The 22048-nt window shown below is 35.8% G+C and overlaps 1 protein-coding gene across 3 annotated transcripts in view; it reads left to right on the top strand.

The window, feature by feature from the left end:
* Window positions 1–11183: 11183 nt before the first annotated feature.
* The window catches only part of LOC132118162 (polyhomeotic-like protein 2), a 38096-nt gene continuing 27231 nt past the window's right edge, over window positions 11184–22048 (top strand). For 2 of the 3 annotated variants that reach the window (XM_059527776.1, XM_059527774.1), the window contains exon 1: window positions 20717–20809. The gene's annotated coding sequence lies outside the window, so the exon portion shown is untranslated. Of the gene's footprint in view, window positions 11322–20716; window positions 20810–22048 lie in introns of those variants that run through there. The other variant, XM_059527775.1, reaches the window with a different exon arrangement.

The following is a 22048-nucleotide window of genomic DNA, read 5'->3' as shown; positions in this document are numbered from 1 at the left end:
AAATGATAGCATTCTGTTAACCCAGGGTTAAGAATTATCTGGAGACATTGTGTTTATATTCTTATGATAAGTGTTTATTGAAATGCCGATGATATTTCAGTTTCAAAAAGCCCTTTGAATCATTGTGAATCTGACATGGATAGACACAAGCACTGGTTTTGGGTCAGCCAGTTCACAAAGTTCAAACGAAGACAGCCATTGTCTGAGCAAAGCTTGACCAATCTGATCAAGCGAGCATCCACATCACCATATCCTCATCTCGGTCATTTTCATTATCTGCTTTGACACTGTCATTGAAGCTCATGGCACTGAATGAAAGAGCACCTTCTTGTGGATTAAATGGAAACTTTTACACTAACAATGATGGAACAATGTGACTCAGACTAATGGAGAGGCACATTCCAACTGTATTGATGAGGAGCCTTGTGTTCCTCCATGAGTAGTGCTGGACCCTCTTTTTCATGTGGTCCAATTAGAGACATGTCCTGTCTGCCCTTTGAAATCTGTCAAACAGATAATGAGCTCTTTACAAAGCATTCATTTGGAGCCTAGGGGCAACAAAGCATCGAAAGCCCCTGTGCAATGGGCAGAAGTCCCATTTCTACCAAAACTGTGAATATCTATCTTGGTGGCCTGGATCAGCTGCAATGGCCCAGTAGTAAGTCTAAATGAAAGTGCTTCTTGTGTTGGGACTTTAAACTAAAGGATTTGGATTAGGGTCAAAATCATTAATCCTTTTGAAAATAGGATTACATTAAATATCATATTAGAAGAGTTAAAAATTTACTGCACCATGCACCCAAAGTGCAGATATGCCAGACTATATAACTAACAAACTAGAACAAGAACACACAGTATGTATATGTCAGTACACTGTATAAACCCAAGATCAGGTCCCAAGGAATGCATCAAATGATAAAATGTACCTTGAATGCAGTGCGAGTCTTTCTGAGTAAAATAAACTAGTAGATGGGTTACAAACTCAAATAATTAAATAATGTAAAAAAAAAGGTTTCACATACACAGTTATGACATTTTGGTCACCATTTCTTTATTTTACAAACTAAAAATCCTGGAAAAGTGATAAATAGCCTACAAAATACATACAAATGTTAATATTTCGAGTTGAAAGAGTATAATTGCCACATCAAGAATGAAAATATACTGTATTTACAGTAAGAGTGTAACTTACATCTTACACACTCACAAATGCTGAGTGAAATACAAATCAATGCTGGGTAAAATGTGGGAAAACCCAGCAACTGGGTTGTTTTGACCCAGCGGCTGGGTTACTGCCCTGAAGATTGGGTTAAACATTTAACCCTACTGTTGGTTGAAAACAACCCAGTCGCTGGGTTTGTCCATATTTTACTCAGCGCTGGGTTGTATTTAACCCAGCATTTTTAGAATGCACTTAAGTAAATGTATAAATTCAGTTTATAAAATGTATCATAGTAAGGGTCAGGTTGCATAACAGCATTTAAAGACAAATGATGCGGTAAAGGAATAAGAGCATAATTAAAGCATGTTAAGTAAATGTTCCCCCATTGTTTAGTTTTTCTTCTTCTGGGTGGGACTGTTTGACGGAGCAAGTACGCAACAGCGGACAGATCCCATCTCCCCATCTATTGTTACAGTGAGAGTCTCTCCGGGGTGGCCACTGAGTTTCAGTGTCTTATTCATAATGAAAAATATTTTGTATAAGAACCCTGCTGAGTGGAGGGAATAGAGCACAAAGCGACAACAAAAACCGGACTTGGAGATTTCAGGACTCCCCACGAGCCTGGGGGTGACAGAGCAATGTTGTTCTTCCTTTTGGTAAACACAAATGCAAAAATAAACTCTGCCGTTCACATTGTAATAGACTAAAGAAGTCTTCCTATGACTAACTCACTCAAAAAAAGAGAAAAAGACTGTATCTATCGAAGTATTTATCAAAGTATGTGTGTGTGTGTGTGTGTGTGTGTGTGTGTAATGATAGGTGTCTGTACTTAGCTACTTAACATTGTGTAATTCTGCCCTCTAGTGAAGTGGAATGTGAAACAGCTAATAATTTGTTGTTTTAATTTATATATATATATATATATATATATATATATATATATATATATATATATATATATATATATATATATATATATATATATATATACACACAAGAAGATATAAATATATACACACATAAAAGAATAATTTTAAATTATTGCACACACAAAAGGGTATTTTTTTGCACCAGGAAATAGTTTTTCCTGTTGTTTTTTCTTTTCTTTTTTGCACCAAAATTGTTTTTCTTTTCACCTTTGTTTCCACTTTTATAGCCTTTCAATTTCATTTTAAGTTTATTCTTAAATGTTCAGTCTTTATTGTTTGTTTTTCTGTGGCTACTTACCAAAGATATAAATTGATTTTAGCTTAAATTTATCCTGTTTTAATGTTAGCTGTATAATATTAGCATTGTCTAAGATTTCTGTTTTTTTTTTTTTTTTACATTTTTACAATGTACAGAACAAATCAGCCTACCAACAAGAGGAACACTGTAACAGTACTACATTCATTTTTAATATGATTTTCTAATGGCTTATTGGTAGTAAGAACTAAAATGCTCAATTTCCAGATCCAGATCCATTTTTACATTCTGTTTACATATTTTCCTGAATTATTAAATTTCTTGTTGCCATCCTCCCTGGTGGCTTTGTACGCAGAATACTCTGGTGGTATAGGTAAATTTTCTTTCCTTTTCACTAATTGCAAGTGGATCACACAGTTCGATCATCAATCAATATTTACTGAAATACTCATCATATGGCATGTTTGATGATTACAGAGTATTTACTTATTATGACAGCACATCTGATGTATTTTCAAATCCCTCTGTCCACTGTCTGGAGAGATGTTTTAAAACAGAATATTTAACCTTGGGGTTGAAAGGTAGGTTTGGAAATCTCTTTCTGGTTCTACAACTAGTCTAAAACTATAAACCAGAAGAAAATATATAAATGATTACTTCATTAAACTATACTATTATTATAGTAAATAATATAAGTATAATATTATACACATTTTGACTGACATGATTTTGTTTTCTAAAATTGTGCATTATATGAGGATGTTTTAATAAATAATATATATGCTGTAGGTACAGGTTATTGCCAATAAAATAAACAATTATGTTTTACAAAATCTCTATATCAAGAAATGTGTTATTTTAAAGCTAATGTTTTAAACAGTAGGGGCGTAGTGGCCATGTGAGACAGCACCAATCTGATTTGACAGCTTTTGCGATTAAAATTTTTTTTAAACACTATTGTAATAATTTTAATAATATTACAAAATAATTATGATTATGTAAGGGAAATGAGCACAGAAATATATTTTAAAGAAAGGTTTTCACACTATGATAGTACTAAGTCAAAGTCACTTGTTTATCATATAAGTGTTTTAATATATATTCACATAAACTTATAATATTCAACAGTAACAGTAAACAGTAACTTTTAGTTGGGTTTGTTTGCAGAAACAAAATAAATTTTCCTATTATGGTTGTCATACAAGAAAAGCTGGAAACCCAGTGTCATCTAATTTATCAGCTTCTGCACACAAAGATTTAATAAAGGCAAATATTACATCAACCTGGGACTGTGTAATGGACACTACACTCAGAATCACAATAGCTTTTGTATGACATTTTAATAAAATAAATAACCTGGTGTCAATATTCTACAATGCTGCAGCGAATTAGTTCTCCATTGTACTATATAATACTACACTGCAATAATAGAAATGAAAAAGATTCCTAAAATGATTCCAGTTCTAATTAAAAGAGGATTTTGTATTTTCAGGTCCACTCCCGCAGTTAATGTATGGCTGTCAGCCGAGCGATAATGGAACGTCAAGTGGACTGTATCATTTTTCAGTCAATAGAAAGTATAGTCTTTCTATGGACATAGACAGCCCTCAATGGTATTCATACTTGCCACAAGATCTGAACATTAAAAATATTCTAGACAGGTTTGATCTCTGGAATCACAATAATCTCATATACATTCATCGTGATTGTGTTCCTCGACTCAAGAAGTTCTATGAACACAGTAGAACAATCCTAGACCAGAAAGTGCATGTTTAAATGCATCCAGTGTTGTTGTTTATAGATATTCATGCATCCAACCAGGTTACATACAGCTTACAACATGCAACATGTACTTATCTTAATGCATTTTTGTAATCTTGTTGATTGTGTTTTTTTCATCTGCATTTACAGTTCACCCTGAAGCTGTGATCAGCTGTGCTGGAGCTCTTAACTCTTATCTTTACCCTAAAGATATCACTGTGGAGTGGATAGTTAACTGACAGCAAGACTTAGATGGGATATCAACAGGCTTCAGGCATGACCAAATATACCAAATGTTGTTATCTGACACTACACACAACTACTCCTGTCAAATAATACATAGCAGTCTTCAGAAACCGATGGTCCTTACATAAGGGTAAGAATAGATCTCAAACATTCTTTTGATAAAAAAATAACCTTATTTAATATAAAATAAGTGTATATATATATATAATATATATATATATATATATATGTGTGTGTGTGTGTGTGTGTGTGTGTGTGTGTGTGTGTGTGTGTATGTGTGTGTGTCTGTGTGTGTGTAATATAATCTTAGACTGTCATCCTTAACTCCTATAAATAAATAAAAATTATAATTTATATAGTTTTGCACTTATTATTGCTGTTTTATGTTATCTGAGACTGTTTCTTCCTTAACATGTTTTTACTACTTTGATTTTGATATATGTACGTTAAAAAGAAAATTAGATATTATTAGAATTTACATGTTAATCATTGAAATACATATTTAGATTCATGAAGATTGTTCATGTTGAACTTAATTTAATGTTTTGACACACATTATCCAATAAATGAAGATTAGGTTATGATGTCGTTAAAATTAAGATTAAGATTTAATCTAATTTATGCTCTATTAAAGTATCTTCTGTGCCTGACTGGATTACATAAAGCATATCAAATTAGTTTGTTCCATTAACTGCAGTGTCACTGCTTTTGCACATTAGATAATATGTATGAAAGGGTTTGGATCATGTGATTTAATATCATTATGGGATATAAATGTAAAGATCAACTGATCTGTTATGCAAAGCACTGATCATGTTTCAACCCAAGACCAATTTGACTATAGCCAGAGAATTGAAAACTGCATGGAAATATTATGATAACAGGCTGGCCAGGGAGTATCATTTTAGAGCTACAAAGCACATGCAGTCCCATCTAATAATTTGATTAAACCTCAAGCACCACTTCCGTCCAGACCACTTCAGCATACTCAAAACAGATGGAAAGGGAAACCCTGGCCAAATCAACTTCTCTGCTTTGTTAAAAAAAACTGTTCATTAGCGTCTGTGGGAATATATATATATTATCTGATATACTTATATTTACTGATATATATATATATATATATAGTGCCACTTGAAAGTTTGTGAATCCCTTGCAGAAAATGTTAAAATTTGAGTAATTTTAACAAAATTCTATTAAAATGTATTTGTATAGCGCTTTTTACGATACAAATTGTTGCAAAGTAATTCCACTGAAAATTAATGTTTCTGTTTTAATGTATTTAATATTTATGTAAATGAATGTAATTAATATTTAGTAGGAGCATATCAGTGGTGACAGTTTACATGTGTACAGTGAAAAATATGACAGAAATGTACACAAAAATCAATTAAAGAAGTAATCAAACAGACAACGAACACCATTAACATCAATTATTATATGATGCTAGAGATCATACAAAATGCATTTCTTTCTGGAGCATCAGTGAATGTTTGAACCTTTTTTAATAGTTGTGTTTGAGTCCCTCAATAGTTCTCAGTGTGAAAAGATGTTTTTTTCTGAAGAACAGTGCTCAGTTCAATTGTTCAGAACAAACAAGGGACTCTTGAACAACAATCACAAAACAGAAAACAGTCATGGATCATCCAGGTAACCACACACAGTGTAAGAACCAAAGGTTCACAAATTTTGAATGGGGTTATTTTAATAACTAAATGTAAATGTTAATGGACTAAATGTAAACATCTTTTATTTTAAAATATTTTTCTCAGGACAGTACTAAATAAAAAATAACATAAATTTTGTATGATCTCTCTTATTTCTGCAAGGGATTCACGAAGTGGCACTGTGTATATACAGTATATGTATATATATCAGATACATAATCAGTTTTTGCCTAAAAAAGTATATGGACACTTGTATTTAAATGTATTTATCTGAAAAAATAAAAAATGTTTCACAAAAGAAATGTTAAAAATAAATTTAGTTTAAAATTACTTCATTTTATAATGCAGTGAATGATTTGTTTATTTTTATATGTCTGTCTTTACTTTTTGAGGCCTCTGTATAATCCTGTATACAAAAATATAGCCAGATACGCACAAAGTAAATATATGTATGTGTATGTACTAACTATTAGCACATAAATAGTATTATCACAATCACAATTTTTTCATAATTAAATGAGCTTTTAATCAAAATACTAAGATGCTGAAAATGAGACTCACCTGTTTGCTGTTATCACTCGGCCTAACCAGGCTGGTGGTCTCGTTAGGATTGGTCTTGTTTGTGGTGGTCATGCTGATGAAAGCAAAAGAGAGACGAGAGCGCAGAATGAGAAGCAGCTGTCTGCTCCTCCAGCATAAAGGAATACACAAGCCACAACCCACATCTCATTCTTCACATATATGAAAACACCCCATTACATGCTTCTCATCACCTGACGCCTTATTCAGCAACTGAGCAAATATCCATGACATCTGCTTTTGACCACCATTTGAACAAATCACTCTGGAAAAACTCACTCATTGTTCAGACTTACATTACAGATTATTGCTGTACACATAAAGTACTGTCTAATTTAATCTAGCTGCTGGACGTTTCTGCACCTTGCCTATCCTTCTTTTCTTTCAACCCTAAAACACGTAATGCAGTGCATAATTCAAAATACAAGACCATTCAACAGTTTGGATAATACCGAGTTTAAATGCATTTTAAAATGTGATTTATTCGTGTGATAGCAACTTGAATTTTTAGCAGCCCTTACTTGTGTTTTCAGTGTCACATGATCTATAAGAAATCATTCTGATAAGCTGATTTGATGCTCAATAAATATTTCTCATTATTATAAATGTTGGAAATGATTGTGCTGCTTAATATTTTTGAAAACGGTGATACATTTATTTGAAATGTAAAGTTTTAACATTAGACAGTACAATGCTGTATTTTGACGTGAACCTTTAGTGACTTGGCAGTAGATGGCAGCAGTAAAACACAAAGATTGAAAGATCTCTTTGCCCTTTTTATCGCTGTTGCACATTTAAAACGGCTTCTAGAGGTAAATTCTACTCACTTATTACTTTTCATACAGTGTATATTTGGATTCAAAAGTTATTATAAAGAACTAGACTAGAGCAAATACCTCTGGGATATTCTTGTACTTATCATTAATGTTTCTGAGGGAAAGTCTTGCATAATGGATCATATTGAGGGTAATTCTACGTGATGTCATGTAAACATTGATGATGACCTCTGAACCGCTGCGGAGAGTTCACTGCAGGAGATGGAAATGTTTCTTTCCAGTGCAAGACAGTATTAACCACCACAGATAACCTGTAAAAAACACGTCACTGTATGAAAACATTAAATATATTAGTTAAAATAATAATGAATCATTTTTGCCTTTAGAGATGTGCATGTCTGTCTCCAGGGATGAGAAATGAGCAGTAGGCTGTTGATGGCATGTGTGTGGATGGACAGGCAGCAGGAGGTGAGTGATTTACAGCTCAACACAGGAGAGATGGATGGCATCTCATATACAGTATGGGTGCAATTACAGTTACGCTGGGGCATTTACGGCTGATAAGGAACAGCACTGAGTGGGAGTGAGCTCTTTTTCGCCCCTGACAAGAGCTTTGTAAAGTTTGATGGATCCTGCAAATCCAGTGTCATTCTTACTATTGTGGAAATTGAAATGGGATGTTCACATTAACTGGATACAGTTGTTGTGTGATGCAATCATTTCTCCCTTCACTGTTTTCTTGAGGGGATTTTATGACATTGTGAAACTTCACTGTCTTGGGTGATCAGGTGAATTCCTGTGAAATTTACCAACCATCTGTCATGCCTTGTTGGTAATTTTGAGAAGGACTGTGCCTGTGTGGTGGTAGCAATAATGTCAGTGCCATTCATGTTGGTTCATATCGGCCATATAAAGTGGACTCAGGCCACTGCATCTGTGTGGGTTTTCAATATTTCAGATAGATTCAAGATGCATATATACTGGACTGAAGCAACTTAGGTTTGATTCATTATCCATACATGATTTTTTAGAAAATACATCATTTAGAAAAATCATGCAAAAATAGCATATCAAATATGATACCTCAGGCTTTTGAGGAACATTTATTTCTCAATCATTCTTGCATTGTATTTTATGTTTTGTCACCCACAGTACAAACTACAGAACTTTTATCATAAAACTAAGCATTTAATTATCATCTAATAACCTATAAAGAACTCACTGACTTGCATTACAAGCAAAATTAATTTTACTTCCTGACTATTTATATATTAGTGCTGTCAATTAATCGCATCCAAAATAAAGTTTTTGTTTACGTAATATATGCAAGAGTTTGACTCCCAACCGTGAGGTTGTAGGTTTGAGTCTCGGGCCGGCAATACCACAACTGAGGTGCCCTTGAGTAAGGCACCGGACACCCAAATGCTCCCCTGGCGCCGCAGCATAAATGGTTGCCCACTGCTCAGTGTTTTCACTGTGTGTGTGCACTTTGGATAGGTTAAATGCAGAGCACGAATTCTGAGTATGGGTCACCATACTTGGCTGTATTTCACTGTCACTATATATTTTGGAGAAACAAATTACAAGTATTTACATGTATGTATTTATATTCATATAATTTACATTATATATAAATATATTTAGTAAATAAACATAACATATTTCTCTTAAATATATATTTGCATGCGTGTGTGTGTGTGTGTATTTATATATACATAATAAATATACACAGTACATGTATATAACATAAACAAAAACTTTTATTTTGGATTCGATTAACAGCAATTAATCGCATCCAAAATAATGGTTATTGTATACTTTATTTTCACATTTAAAGCACATGGTCCACATGAAAATGAGTTTCCAAAGAGTTTCACTGAATGGCCTATGATCAAAATAAACGTTCAACAAATAAAACTATCACATAACATATAAATAAAACAGACATAATACACAGTTGTGACCACACCTAACAAACTCCCATCTGGATGATATGCAAATATGTTCAAATGATATTTAAATAAAAAGTGTCAGAAAACCTCAAATAATGTATTGCCACGTCAAACCACTATATAACACAGGCCTGCTTTGCATGTAGGGTAGGAGCTAAAATATCCAGACTGACTTCCCCTTAGCCAATACACTTAGTACACAAAATGTCTTGGATTTCAAATTTTTTATGTTCTAAGTGGATGTTTTCCTACCAGTGTGGATGCTGCTCACGTAACGGTACTAATCATTAGATAGTTGTTAATAAAAATCAAACAAAGAACAAAGGCTATACCTCATACCAAGAATCACAAAAAAGTCTTGTAGTGTATAAACTCATGGTTACAATCACAAATGAAACTGATCATTTAAATCTGCTACAGTATATGTTGTCTTCATGTTATCTGAATTAAAATCACTGATATACTTCCCTAGTTTAAATAGCTCTCATGTCTTCTAAAACATAAAACACTGTACAGGCTCATTACAGGATAACGATCTTCTCTTTCTCTCTTAAACACACACACACACACACACACACGCACACACACACACACACACACACACACACACACAGACATAACTGAAGCATAAGGAACTTATTATCAGAGCAGAACATGGCACAATCACTCCGTTCATTCTCCTGGCTGTCCTCTGACCTGTTTAATTATGCCAATGCTGCTTATGCACCTGTGTGTCCCAGACTATTACACCTCCCATCACTTAACGGCTTTTAGTATCGCAGCATCCTGTTCCACATCCAGCCACTTTATTGCCTCATGCCACAACCGAAAAAAAACACCCTACTGTTTGAATCACCCTTGAGCGGGACCGGTGCAGTTTTGTACTTGAGGTCCTCAGCATTCAGCCATGATTGCTGTTTAATGCTCTTTGTTGAGGTGGGCTCGTAAAAGTCAGGGTCAAGCAACAGAGGTGTGTTGTAGGCTTCCACCCCCCACCGGCTCTAATGAGACACAGAGGCTTAATAAGATGGAGGATAGTGCACACATGCAGACAGGACATTAGCACGCTGTTGTTAGACTACAATTCCTCCCTCTGCTCAGCACTGAGACTGAACCGCTTTCTCACAGCATCTATGACAGGAGACATGCATTGCTGTTTCACACTTTTTGCATTTATACCCTCTTTGTGGATAATTGTTGCATTATTTTGTTCACATAGAACAGTATTTGCAACCCTAAATATAGGATTTATATTATACTATAATACTCTTCTATATATGTAAATATTTGCTTTGAATATGCAAATCGATTTCAAAATTAGAAATTTGATTGCAAAATCATTGCTGCTTCACACTTTTTGCATTAACACCCTCTTTGTGGCACCATTTTTGACGTGCTATTATACTGTACTCTTCTATATATTGTAAATATTTACTTTCAATATGCAAAATGGGGGCCTGATTTTGAATATTAGAATTCTGACAGCAAAAAGACAAAAGCTTTGTTGCTTCACACTTCTTGCATTTAAACCCTCTTTGTGACATCATTTTTGCATTTTCATTTACATAGTACAGTATTTACAAACCTAAATATGTTTTTTATTATTATACTACACTCTTCTACATATTACACATATTTACTATGATTTTACATACTGAGGGTATAATTTTCAATATTAGACATTTAATAGCAAAAATAGGTGCATCGACAGACCACATCTATCACAACAACCCTGTCAAAGGGGTTCTGTAAGAGAGCGAAACAAGAGAGAAGAGAAGGGAGGAGCTAGAGGTGGATCATACCGAATCCAGAGCGGCCTATTGGTGCTTTGAAGTCACATGATTGCTTTAGGAATGCTAATTCATGCTGTATTTTTTCTCCTCCTCTCTGCTTGGTGTAGTCTGAGCCTGTCGGATAGAGCAGACTTCAGACATGGTGTAGGATATCAGGAAAGGAACAAGCCATTGAAGTTGAGACGAGGCCTGTGTTGAGGGTATGTAGAGCTTTATTAAGACGTGCTGTTGTTTTTGGCTTCACATGTGACTGTAAATGTCACTTGTTCAGGAAGCCCTACTTATATTTAAATATGTATTTACTGGCTTAGTGTCTTATATCAACAGTATGTGTGGTCTGTATGTTAAATAGAGTGCATAAATGCGCATATGCCTGTGCATGTCCGTCTCGGCACAATGAAAGCTGTTTACTTTGGAGAATTCCACCACATGTCTCCACTGCTTTCAGTACGGTTACTAACATCAGAGAGAGCGACACAGATTGACAGTTATTATCTACGGTAGGTGGGCTCAAGGCACTTGAGACCCCCCTTTCAAATTACACTTCACCCATTCTGTCATTATTTACTCACCCTCCTGTATGATTTTCTTTCATAATCAGGTTGTTTTGTCCATACAGCCAAAGTCAGAGGTGTCCAGTGTTGTTTTGGACCCCACTGCCTTTCATTGTATGGACAAAAAACATCTAAATGTCTTAAGTGTGAATACATTTTTGGGTAAATTATCCCTTCTCTATGTCAACCTGATGACTCAATATTATCAATAAGACAGGTACTATGTCTGAAGTATTACCACCAAAGCTGAAGGTGAGTGATTTATGAGGACATGCGTCACATCATTTGCGATGTTTTAAGGTTTATCGATGAGTTTGTTCAGCACACATGTACACAAGAAGCTTTTAGACCTCTCGTAAAACTAAATGGAGACAATGCTTTCCCGGACAGGGGGGTGTTGCGCTAGTAGAGTGACTGACTGACAGCTAGTGCTGATACAATTCATTTAACCTATCGCCTCTCACATAACAAGACCATCTGCACTCTTTCGGTACATGCTAGTTTGACCCAACGCTCTGTAAACAAAGCCAAGCAGAGCGACACTTGTGTGTAATCTCGCCAGTGTCATCTTATGAATTTGACACTGAACATCTGGTCAACTGTTTTTGTGTGTTAGCTTTATATGTGATGTGTGTTTTATATGTACTTGTGCAGTCGTGCTATAGAGTGAAGGAAGCAATAGTGTGTCATTCATTATGTTGCTAAGGTACTTCCAGGTTACTGCAGATGAATCCAGCAAAGCTTGTTGCTCTCAAACCGCCAATGGGCAGGTCACTTCTGTATGGTAATTGGGGTAAGACCCTCATGTTTTACACTTGCCTTTCCTGTGTCATGGGCCTCACAATGAGCTTGAATAGTTCACCCTCACCCTCAGGTCACTCTAATAATCAGTCAAACAGGTGGGACACTACTCCGGTCCCTCTTAAAGCACCAGGAAATGAGGGGCTTGTTGAGTAAAGATCTGTCGATATTTCCATTTCATTGCAACTTGTAGGCCTGTTTTTTGATTCAGTTGATTAAATCCAGTTGACTATTAACATTTCCATCTTGCTTCTTCAGTTGACCGCATCCCTTCACACTAAACACAATTGCTTTCGCTTTTAACAGACAGCTGTTCAGTGTATATATCACATGCTGATGATGGTTCTTTTGAGCGAAGAGTCTGTGTTTGAGCACATGCAACGACCCCTTGATCTTTAATGAGCTATACAGGACTCAGCAATATGTGTTATGTGGCACTGAATGGTGAGATCCATCTCCAGCAAAGAAAGCGGTGAGAAACTGTAACAGATGAGCCGAGATGTTTTCGTACAGTGCTGTCTAAGCCCTCATGAAGATGAGATGCAGAGCCAGCGAATGAACGCATTCACCTCAGCGCTCACCATGACATTCTTCTGTCATGCCTGATGACGCTCCCACGTGACTCAACCATTAACACAAACTCAAAACAGACCGCATGTCAGGGCTCTCTTTTTCTTTTCTGACAGTTTCTGATACTTATCTGACTTTTAGATATGTACACAGCTCTTCTCTCCTGTCTTTCCTGAGAATGACAAGTTTTGTCCTCAGAGAAATATTTGCAGAAAGTTTTAAGCTTGTGATGCCTTGGTTCAAGAGTCTAAAACCGCCGAAAGTGATTAATCAAATTGAGTGCTGCATCAGCATAACTCTCCGATAATTCTCAGTCCCCGAGTTCAGAAGGTCAGTATTTCTTAATCTGGCAATATTTGCAACAACAAGGATTTGATCATGCCTTGTTATCTTAAAAGTTAGTTTCAACTGAATAGATTTTGTTTGAAAACACTTGCTATTTCATATTGGAAAAGAAACATAATTCCATAAAAAATGCTGTACAGCCACAGCATATGTATGAGTGTGATATTAATTTCAAACAGTTCAATAAACAAGAAATTAATATTGAGTAACTAAAATTTTAAGCATTACATGGCATGGATCTTTTTTATATATTCAGGTTTTGAGCACAGTGTGTTTGAACGAATTGGTTGAGTGAATTATACAATGACTCACAACAGCAGTCAGTTGTTTCAATACTGAATAAATCAGTGCGTTTAAAATAATGGGTTGAGTGGATGATTTAGTGACTTGCCCAGAACAACAATCAGTTCCTGACTTTGTTCATTTCCTAAATGAATCTATGTGCTTGAACAAATTGACGGAATGAATGATTTAGTGACTTGCTCATAAAAATCCAAAAAGAGTCACCAAAAATCCCCAACACTAATACACAGACTGTTCATCTGTCCAGAGTGCACTAACATGGACAACCGGAGTGTTACAAACAGCAAAAAGTCACAGTGACCAGCACTCTTGTATCGCATCTTGACCAATTAAATTTGAGAACCGGAACTATTGTATAATCAGTAAAACAGTTTTCTCGATATGCACAGGTCTCACTTTCCTAGCAGAGGGGAAAGCTGAACAGGATCTGAATGAGAATGTGTGAGAGCTGCTGACAGCCTGTAGTAACTGCTTGAGAGTGTATGAAGTGAGTGCAGACAACTCTTTCTCCCTCCACTGCTGCCTGGGCAGATGAAAGTGATTCTTGCCTGCCTCTGAGCTCCATACCCAGGTGTTCTCTGTCCTCCTCTCCCTCTCACTTAACTCTCCGGCTCAGCAGCCGACAGCTACACAGCTGCTTGACATAAATCTCCTTTTTCTTTCCTTTTTTTTTAGAAAGAAGCAAAGCTTAAGGCATTAATGATTTGGTTCCTCACCAGGAAGGGCAGCAACCACTGAGTTTTGGCCCATATAACTTGACTGGCTCATATTATTAGGGTTATATATGTAAAAACATCCACATTTAAATATTCAGTTTCTGTGGATGTCATGACTTTGGGATTTCCCCAAAATGCTGAAATTCAGTCACATTTCCTCCTCTGCGTATCTAAAATAAGATATAATGATCATTCAGTAGGTCAGTATTGCAAAATACTCATCACTGTGATCAGTCATTATTCCACCTATTAGAAAGCTACCAAATAAAAACATAAATTAACTTAAATTAAAATACAGATTTTTTTAATTAAAACCATTTTTTGGGACAATAATCAAATATACAGTTTAGTACAGTTCTTTATATTAAGTAATAAAAGAAAAAAGATATACAAAAAAGTTGCACAAAATACTAAAAATTGCAGTGTAACAATAATATAAAGCTGTACACTATAACACATAAAATAATTGGTAAGACTAACATTTGCTGGTCAGGCACAGAAATTCAGAGGAATGTTTAAAGGCATGTTTGATATAATATCATAATATTAATTTTACTTTGACTGATAAATCTCACATTTGTTAATCAAGAGTCTTTTAATTAAAATTTACGTTCTTATCGGATTTGAAGGTTTTACCCCTCTGGCTAATGGGTTTTTTGAGTGTTACATCTCTACACATTGTTAGAAATTAGAGTGACAGAGCTTCTTAAAACACATGAAAGTCTCATAGTTCTGAGGTTTTCAATATTTACAGTCACTTTGAATTTCTTGTGTTACTTTCTAGGCTTTCCAAAAGATCAGAGAGGCAGTTTGACTCTGAGGGCTTAAATTACATACAGGATCTGTCATCTCTTTCTTTCCCATTTGCTTAGTACTGTCTGACAGCTTCACACTCAAAGAATGTGGCTATGACAGTTGGTTGTGTTTCACAAGAACAAGGTTTGCTCAGGTGTTTTAACTAAGCTTGCGACTGAAAAACTACCAGTCACTTTTTGCTATGGAACATAACGTCCACTTAAAGTATTTTAGGAACTGTTTCATAATGGGAAAAAGTTACAAAGTTGCAAATTTAAAGCTGAAAAACAACATTTTAATCAGTGGCCAGCCAATAGAGTACTATAGTCCCCATTAACTCCACTCTTTTAGTGGTCTTGGTTCTTGAAGTTTTGTAATTTTTTTTAATCTGGAAGAGATATACGCCATGAACCAAGCCAGCCAGCTATGAGGTCAATCACATTATTACAAACTTTGATTTGATGCAAAAAAAAGTCATTGAAAATCGTACAGCAGCTTAATGGCTTTATTAAGGGAAAGACCTTCATTGCCATGAAGCATTGAGCATGATATAATCAAAAATGCCAAATTTAAAACGATCGATTGAAAGATGTTGATTATATATAAAGACTTTATTATATATATTTATTAAGCATATAAAAATCTCATATCTCACAGTCTTCAATGGTTTATTGTTAAAGAAATTAACTAACTTCTGAATTGTATAACAGAAGCGGGTAGTGTTTGAGAAGGCTGTAGCCTAAAAATGACACAATTGAGCTTTACATTTTGTTACTCATAGAGAAAGTGCAAGCTGATTTTCACCTGTGTTCTTCAGGTTCTGTCAGTAATAACTTATAGGCTGGAAGGCTTTGAGGTGCTTTGTAAACTGAGTGGTCTCTGGGGCATCTGTGTATCTGATTCCTTCCCTGTGATAATGTAGTTTTATGGCTCTGGGAGTTTGCACAGAGAGGGCCACGTGTGCTGCTGGCTGCAGTCTTTTCATGCTCAGACAAAGGGGAAGAATACAGCCTGAAAAGCTCTCACACTTCTGGCAGTATGACGGTAATTTATAGTCCCATTGTGAGAGCATCTCTGAGCTAGACTAATGACTTGTTTGAAACAGACCATCATTTCATGTTTCAATTAAAAGAATAGTTCACCCCAGTGCTCTCAATTTACTCACCCTTTTGTCATTTGGATACCATATGACTTTTTTTTTCTGTGGACTACAAAAATAGATATGAATGGCAAGATGTATTCAAATTTATTTTTCCATACAGTTAAAGTGAACAGTGCTACTTTTTGAAGATTGACAAATCTCCCTATCAATTTTCATCTCCTTTTGTGTAAATCATAGATGTAAAAAAAAAAACATTCGGACCAAATAATGACAGAATTTTCATTTCTGTGTGAACTATCCTTTTCAAAGATAAAACATTTGATTATATCAGAAGCATGAATATTTTTATATTTTTGCTCTGTGTCACCTCATAATCCTGAAAGGAAGAATTTAATGGGCTACAGTCAGCTATCAGATTTAGGCATGCCTTAGGAACAGCTCAGGCCTCCCAAGAGTGCTGTTTGACTGTTTTTAAGTGGTTTTGTGCAACTAAAGACATTATTTTTTGATTGAGACATAATAATGAGATGGTTCTTACAATTGCGATTTTGGGAGGCCTGTGTTGTTATATCGAGGAAATGTGTTACGGATGTTCAAATTCAGGTTATTTCATGCTTGGACTCCACACGATAATCAGAAATGATACGCATCCAGTTTGTGAGCACTCGGCTGAATAAAACAACAGCAAAGTAGCCAAAACCATGCTATACTGTTCCAATTTGTCTGGCTCTGTGAGCACCTAATTTATATGTAAATGGCTCCATCTTAAATGATAGCTTTGAATGCACAGAATCCCAAATCATTGTGAAATTGTTCCACATGCTTGGCATTCCCGTTCAGTTGCTGACGATAAGGTAGCTCTATATTTAAACTGGACTATTTAAATATTCAAACACATGGTCTGTATATTCATTTCCCTTTCCATTTACATTCAGTGTGGGCACCCAGATTTTTTCAGCTGCCTGGATATTTGCATGTGCAAAATTGAACCATTTTTCTTAGCATAAAGAATATTTTACCAATCTAACGAACCCTTTTCCACTATATATAACCCTTAGTGCAATGGAAATGTTCTGCAGATGTTAAAGGTTCTTCTTGGAACCATCAGTGCCAATAAAGAACCTTTATTTTGTCAAGGTGGGTCATGCAAACTACAGTACCTCTAAAAACACTTGATAGCTGCCAGACGGAGAAAACCCCCTCTGTCAGGCTCTTCACACCGATACCATGACAACTGGGGTCATATTTCATGCTTTCTCAGTTCAACAACGATGTGGCCCTTGCAGACAAAGCCGGCAGTTTTATGGTGGATCTTAAGGAAATGAGGGCCACAAATCTCGTCTGCCCAGTTGCCACATATAAGGAATGTTCTAACATGGAGAATGATGGATACCAGAGAAGAGAGAGCTCTGCCAGGACAGAACAATGGCTTGTCAAATTTAAGACAATTTCTTACTTTGAACTATTTTGTGGTGTCTAATTTGGAGAGCAACTCGAGAAGAACTTCATCTTGCTCTGTTGCATCGTTGCATGTGTTTGAGATAGAAGAGAATGCTACTGACTCATGCATTAGGTTCTACATGTGTGCTCTCCAAATCTCTGATTTATGACAAGCATTGATGTATGCTCAACAGGCACATTGTTAAGCAGCATGTTTTGTCAAGGTCCTTCGCTGCAGTGAGATCTTTCTGAGTGATAAATGCTCTTGTGCTACAGAGCACCACTGAATTATGACAGAATGAATTTCCCGAGTGTCAGATCTCGAGGTGACACCACGTCTGATGTGTCCATTAACTGTAGAAGCTTCTAATTGCTTCACTGTTTACTCATACTTGGCCAAAAGTGTCAAAGCTGACAGCAAGCATCCTGTGATGAAGTTAATATCCAGAGAGACTGTTAGTTTAAATAGCAGAGTGGTGAGCATGATAATTTCAGATCTTAAATGTCACGATTATAAAACATGTGAGTCAGCTTAATAGACCATTATAATAATAAATCTTACCACTGTGGTTTATCAATTCATAATGTTATAAACAATCTACCAAAACAATATTATACAGAATAAAAATACATTATACAATAACAACATTAACACAGTGATTATAATGTCCTAACATTTAATAACTTTTTACAGCATTTATTAACATAGGTAATTTTTATTTATAAATATATGTTTGTTCATTGTTGATTCATGTGCATTGATAATACATGAACAAATGTTGGATTTTATATTTTATTATCATTTTTAATTTACATGAACTAATAGTTATTTTATAATAATGTTAAATGTTACAAAATATATATATGTTCAATATAATTGTAATATTTTATGAAGTTCATTTTGTATGAACTTATGTTAAAAAGAGATATTAAATTTTTATAATAATTTGACATTTTACATTAACTAATTGACTAATTAACTAACTGCTGGGTTAAGTACAACCAGAGACATGCCACTTCCTCAATCCTCAATACAACTGTGCACATGTCCCGCCCCTCCCGCTGGAAAGCCAATCATCTGCTTTTAACAGTCAAGCCGGGAAACATTTAAGCCTATCGTCTGGTTCCACTGATGTATGTGCACAGTTGAGGAACCCTTGCGCATGCGTAGTAAAGTTATAACCTGTGGGGAAAAGGCTTTATAAAACTTATTTTGGGGCAAAGTCATCAACATTTTTCAGCGATTTTTCTCATATTTCACTGCTGTTTCTATACATGCTGTGTTTATGTCCCGGTGACCAGTGAAAGTGCAGTTCTGACTCTCTGCCCATTCATTTAGATAGGAGCTGGTCTTGTTATTCTGAAATAGCTGCCCGGTGGCGTTGCCAAGATGGCGGCCGAGTGGCACGACTTGCCTGAAAGGACTTTGGTACAACACAGTGCTGGGTTAAATAACTGTTTAATCCAACCTTCTGGGTAGTTTTATTCAACTCAACTACAGTTTAAAATGAAAATGAACCCAAAATAGGTAGTAAATTACAATTCAGACACATGCAGTATTACTAGAGGCATCAGCAATAATAAGATGAACATTTCTTAATAAACAATTAAAAAACAAAATTATTATTATTTATTCAACTTATTAATAAATGTTTGTTAATTGAAGATTTTTATACGTTAATTTATCTATTAATCTATGTATCTATACACACACAGTCATAGTCTCTCAGTTAATAATAGCTGCATGCATAATAAAGTATACAGCAAAATGCGGTTTACAAAACAAGTTTAGTATGGAAGGCTGGAGGACATGTCAATACACATATGTGCAGTACTCAGAACAGTGGCTGACCATTAATCAGCTCTCTTCAGTCAAGCTGTCCGTTTATGACATGACAAATGCATGACAAGACACACAACTGGTTTTAGCAGTTACTCAACATCTTTTGATGGTCACGTTGCTGTGATCCTAGCAGACCGGTTTTGTCCAGGCAGGCACAGATTGGGTGTCTCATCCATCTGTAGTCATTCACCCTGAGGGTTTAGCCCTGATTGTTTGATGTGGCCTCTGCATTGTGCTGATAACCCATCTCTACCTGAAAGCCTCAACCTAACCTCATCTTTTACAGCTCCGGCTCGCTCATGCTAATCCTATTTGTTTTGCTCAGTGCAGACTTTGCATCCTGGTTGCTACACCAAAAGCACTTTTTGCCTTCAAAGAGTGTAACTCAATTTGATGTCTGACTTTGAGAGGGTTTTGCGGGCAGGATACCCAGATGATGATGGCACTGGATGTTCAGTTAGCTATACAGAGCTGTGTGCTGGTGAGGAGGTCTCTAATGTAGTCTAGAGAGCAAATCGGGTGGAATAATGTGTAGTGTGTTGTGTTAGCTGGTGGAATAATGAGAGGAGAGAGAGAGAGAGAGAGAGAGAGAGAGAGAGAGAGAGAGAGAGACAGAGAGAGAGGGAGAATGACAAAGAGGGGACGAGTCTCCCTTTCAAGGTAATGGAGAATGGACTGTCTTAAGCTTTTCTATGTCCTTGAAAGATTCCACGTCTAATGGAAGGTTAAGTGGGATCAAACAAATTCCACAAATGTATTCTGATGACTTCAATATCTAGAACTCTAATAGAAAATCTCACTGTATGAAGTCTCTTTCTCTCTTTTTCTCTTAATGTGCACCCAAAAAAACACAAATTACTCAGTCTGAATGTGTTAGACACATTACAGCAGGTGTACTGCACTTTAGAAGAAGATCTCTCCCATTTGGTTCAGTGGCCTGTCTGTTGGTCTAGCTGTTCCTCGGCTGAGTAAAGGAGGTGGGGCCCCAGGCCGGGTCTAGTTTGATCAACAAGTGTCCTCCCAGCCCCCAAGAAGAAAACCCCAGGTCATTTCCCCCAGCAGCAGCAGCCTTTGATGTGTGTTTGTTTAATGACATTATTGGGTCCCAGTCATCTTTGATGGGAGGAGTTCTGGTCCAGAGAACAGTCAGAGTTTGGATTCTCCTAGCTGCTAGTTGTATCCTGTCACAAGTTGTGCTGGAAGCTGTCAGACTGTCTGAGTGAGTACAGTGCAACTCATTTGGTTTTGGCTTGTGAACTGTTTTTACAGATTTTGGAACTTTAGAGAGTTCCTTGCTAGTAATTTTATGGCCTACATGAGTTAATGAATCAGCTGCAGTTAAAGCATTAGTGGAATGTTCTCAACCTTATGCGCTTGTGTTTCCCATCTTTTGCAGTGCCTCGCACATTTAAGTTTAAAAAAATTAGACATTATCCAGTTTCTCTGCCTCTGAATGTACCTTTCTTTTCTGACGACATCAAGGTTATCAAAAAATATGAACTATATATTAATATAGCATTTTGCATTATGAAAGTGGTGTGATTTCATGGTGACTCGTAATTTTTTAAAAACTCAACGAACCACCATGGTATTAATTTTCTCAGACATATTTTACAGGTTATTGGTGGATGATAGTAGCAGTAAATTTGAGGCTTTCATTATTTTAACATCTGTTTAAACATGCTTTTCAAAACTGAATATTTAATATCTACAGAACTTTCAGAAATTATTTAAAAATGTGAAAATGTGAGCATACTGTAAATGTGTGTGTACAGTGGTGGACGAAATTATTGAAACAGTAGTATCTTCAGCAGATAAAAAATGGTTTTCGGTCAGTTATTTCTATGTTTTGCTGTAGTGTGACAGTAGGAAATCAGTTTACATTTCTAAGCATTACTTTTGCCATTAATTGTAATAATCTAGTGAGATTTTTGTTTGCACAAGGAGTCTGACAACAGCCAGTGCGGCACACAGAGATCTGATCTCACCATCATCAAGTCTGTCTGGAATAACATGAAGAAAAAGAAAAAACTGAGACAGACTAAATCCAGAAGAACTGTGGCAATGTGTCCAAGACACTTCAAGAAACCTACCTGTAAACCTTAAACCTAAACCATTAAAAGGTTTAGGCACTTGATAGTCAGATCGATTTTCTTTAACAATTAACTTCTATTAAATAAATTACATGAACATTTGGTGGACCATCCTTTGCATTTAAAGCAGCTTTTGCCCTTGGTGCATTTGTGCATAGTTTTTCAGGTAGCTTTACAGGTAGGTTTTTTAGAAGCATCTTGGAGATGTTGCAAGTTCTTCTGGATTTAATCTGTCTCAGTTTGTTCCGTTTCTTCATGTTATTCCAGACAGACTTGATGATGGTGAGATCAGATCTCTGTGTGCAGCACTGGCTGTTGTCAGACTCCTTGTGCAAACAAAAATCTCACTGGATTATTACAATTAA

This window comes from Carassius carassius, chromosome 37 (genome assembly GCF_963082965.1).
Source record: "Carassius carassius chromosome 37, fCarCar2.1, whole genome shotgun sequence".
NCBI lineage: Eukaryota > Metazoa > Chordata > Actinopteri > Cypriniformes > Cyprinidae > Carassius > Carassius carassius.
This window is presented reverse-complemented; position numbering and strand designations above follow the sequence as displayed.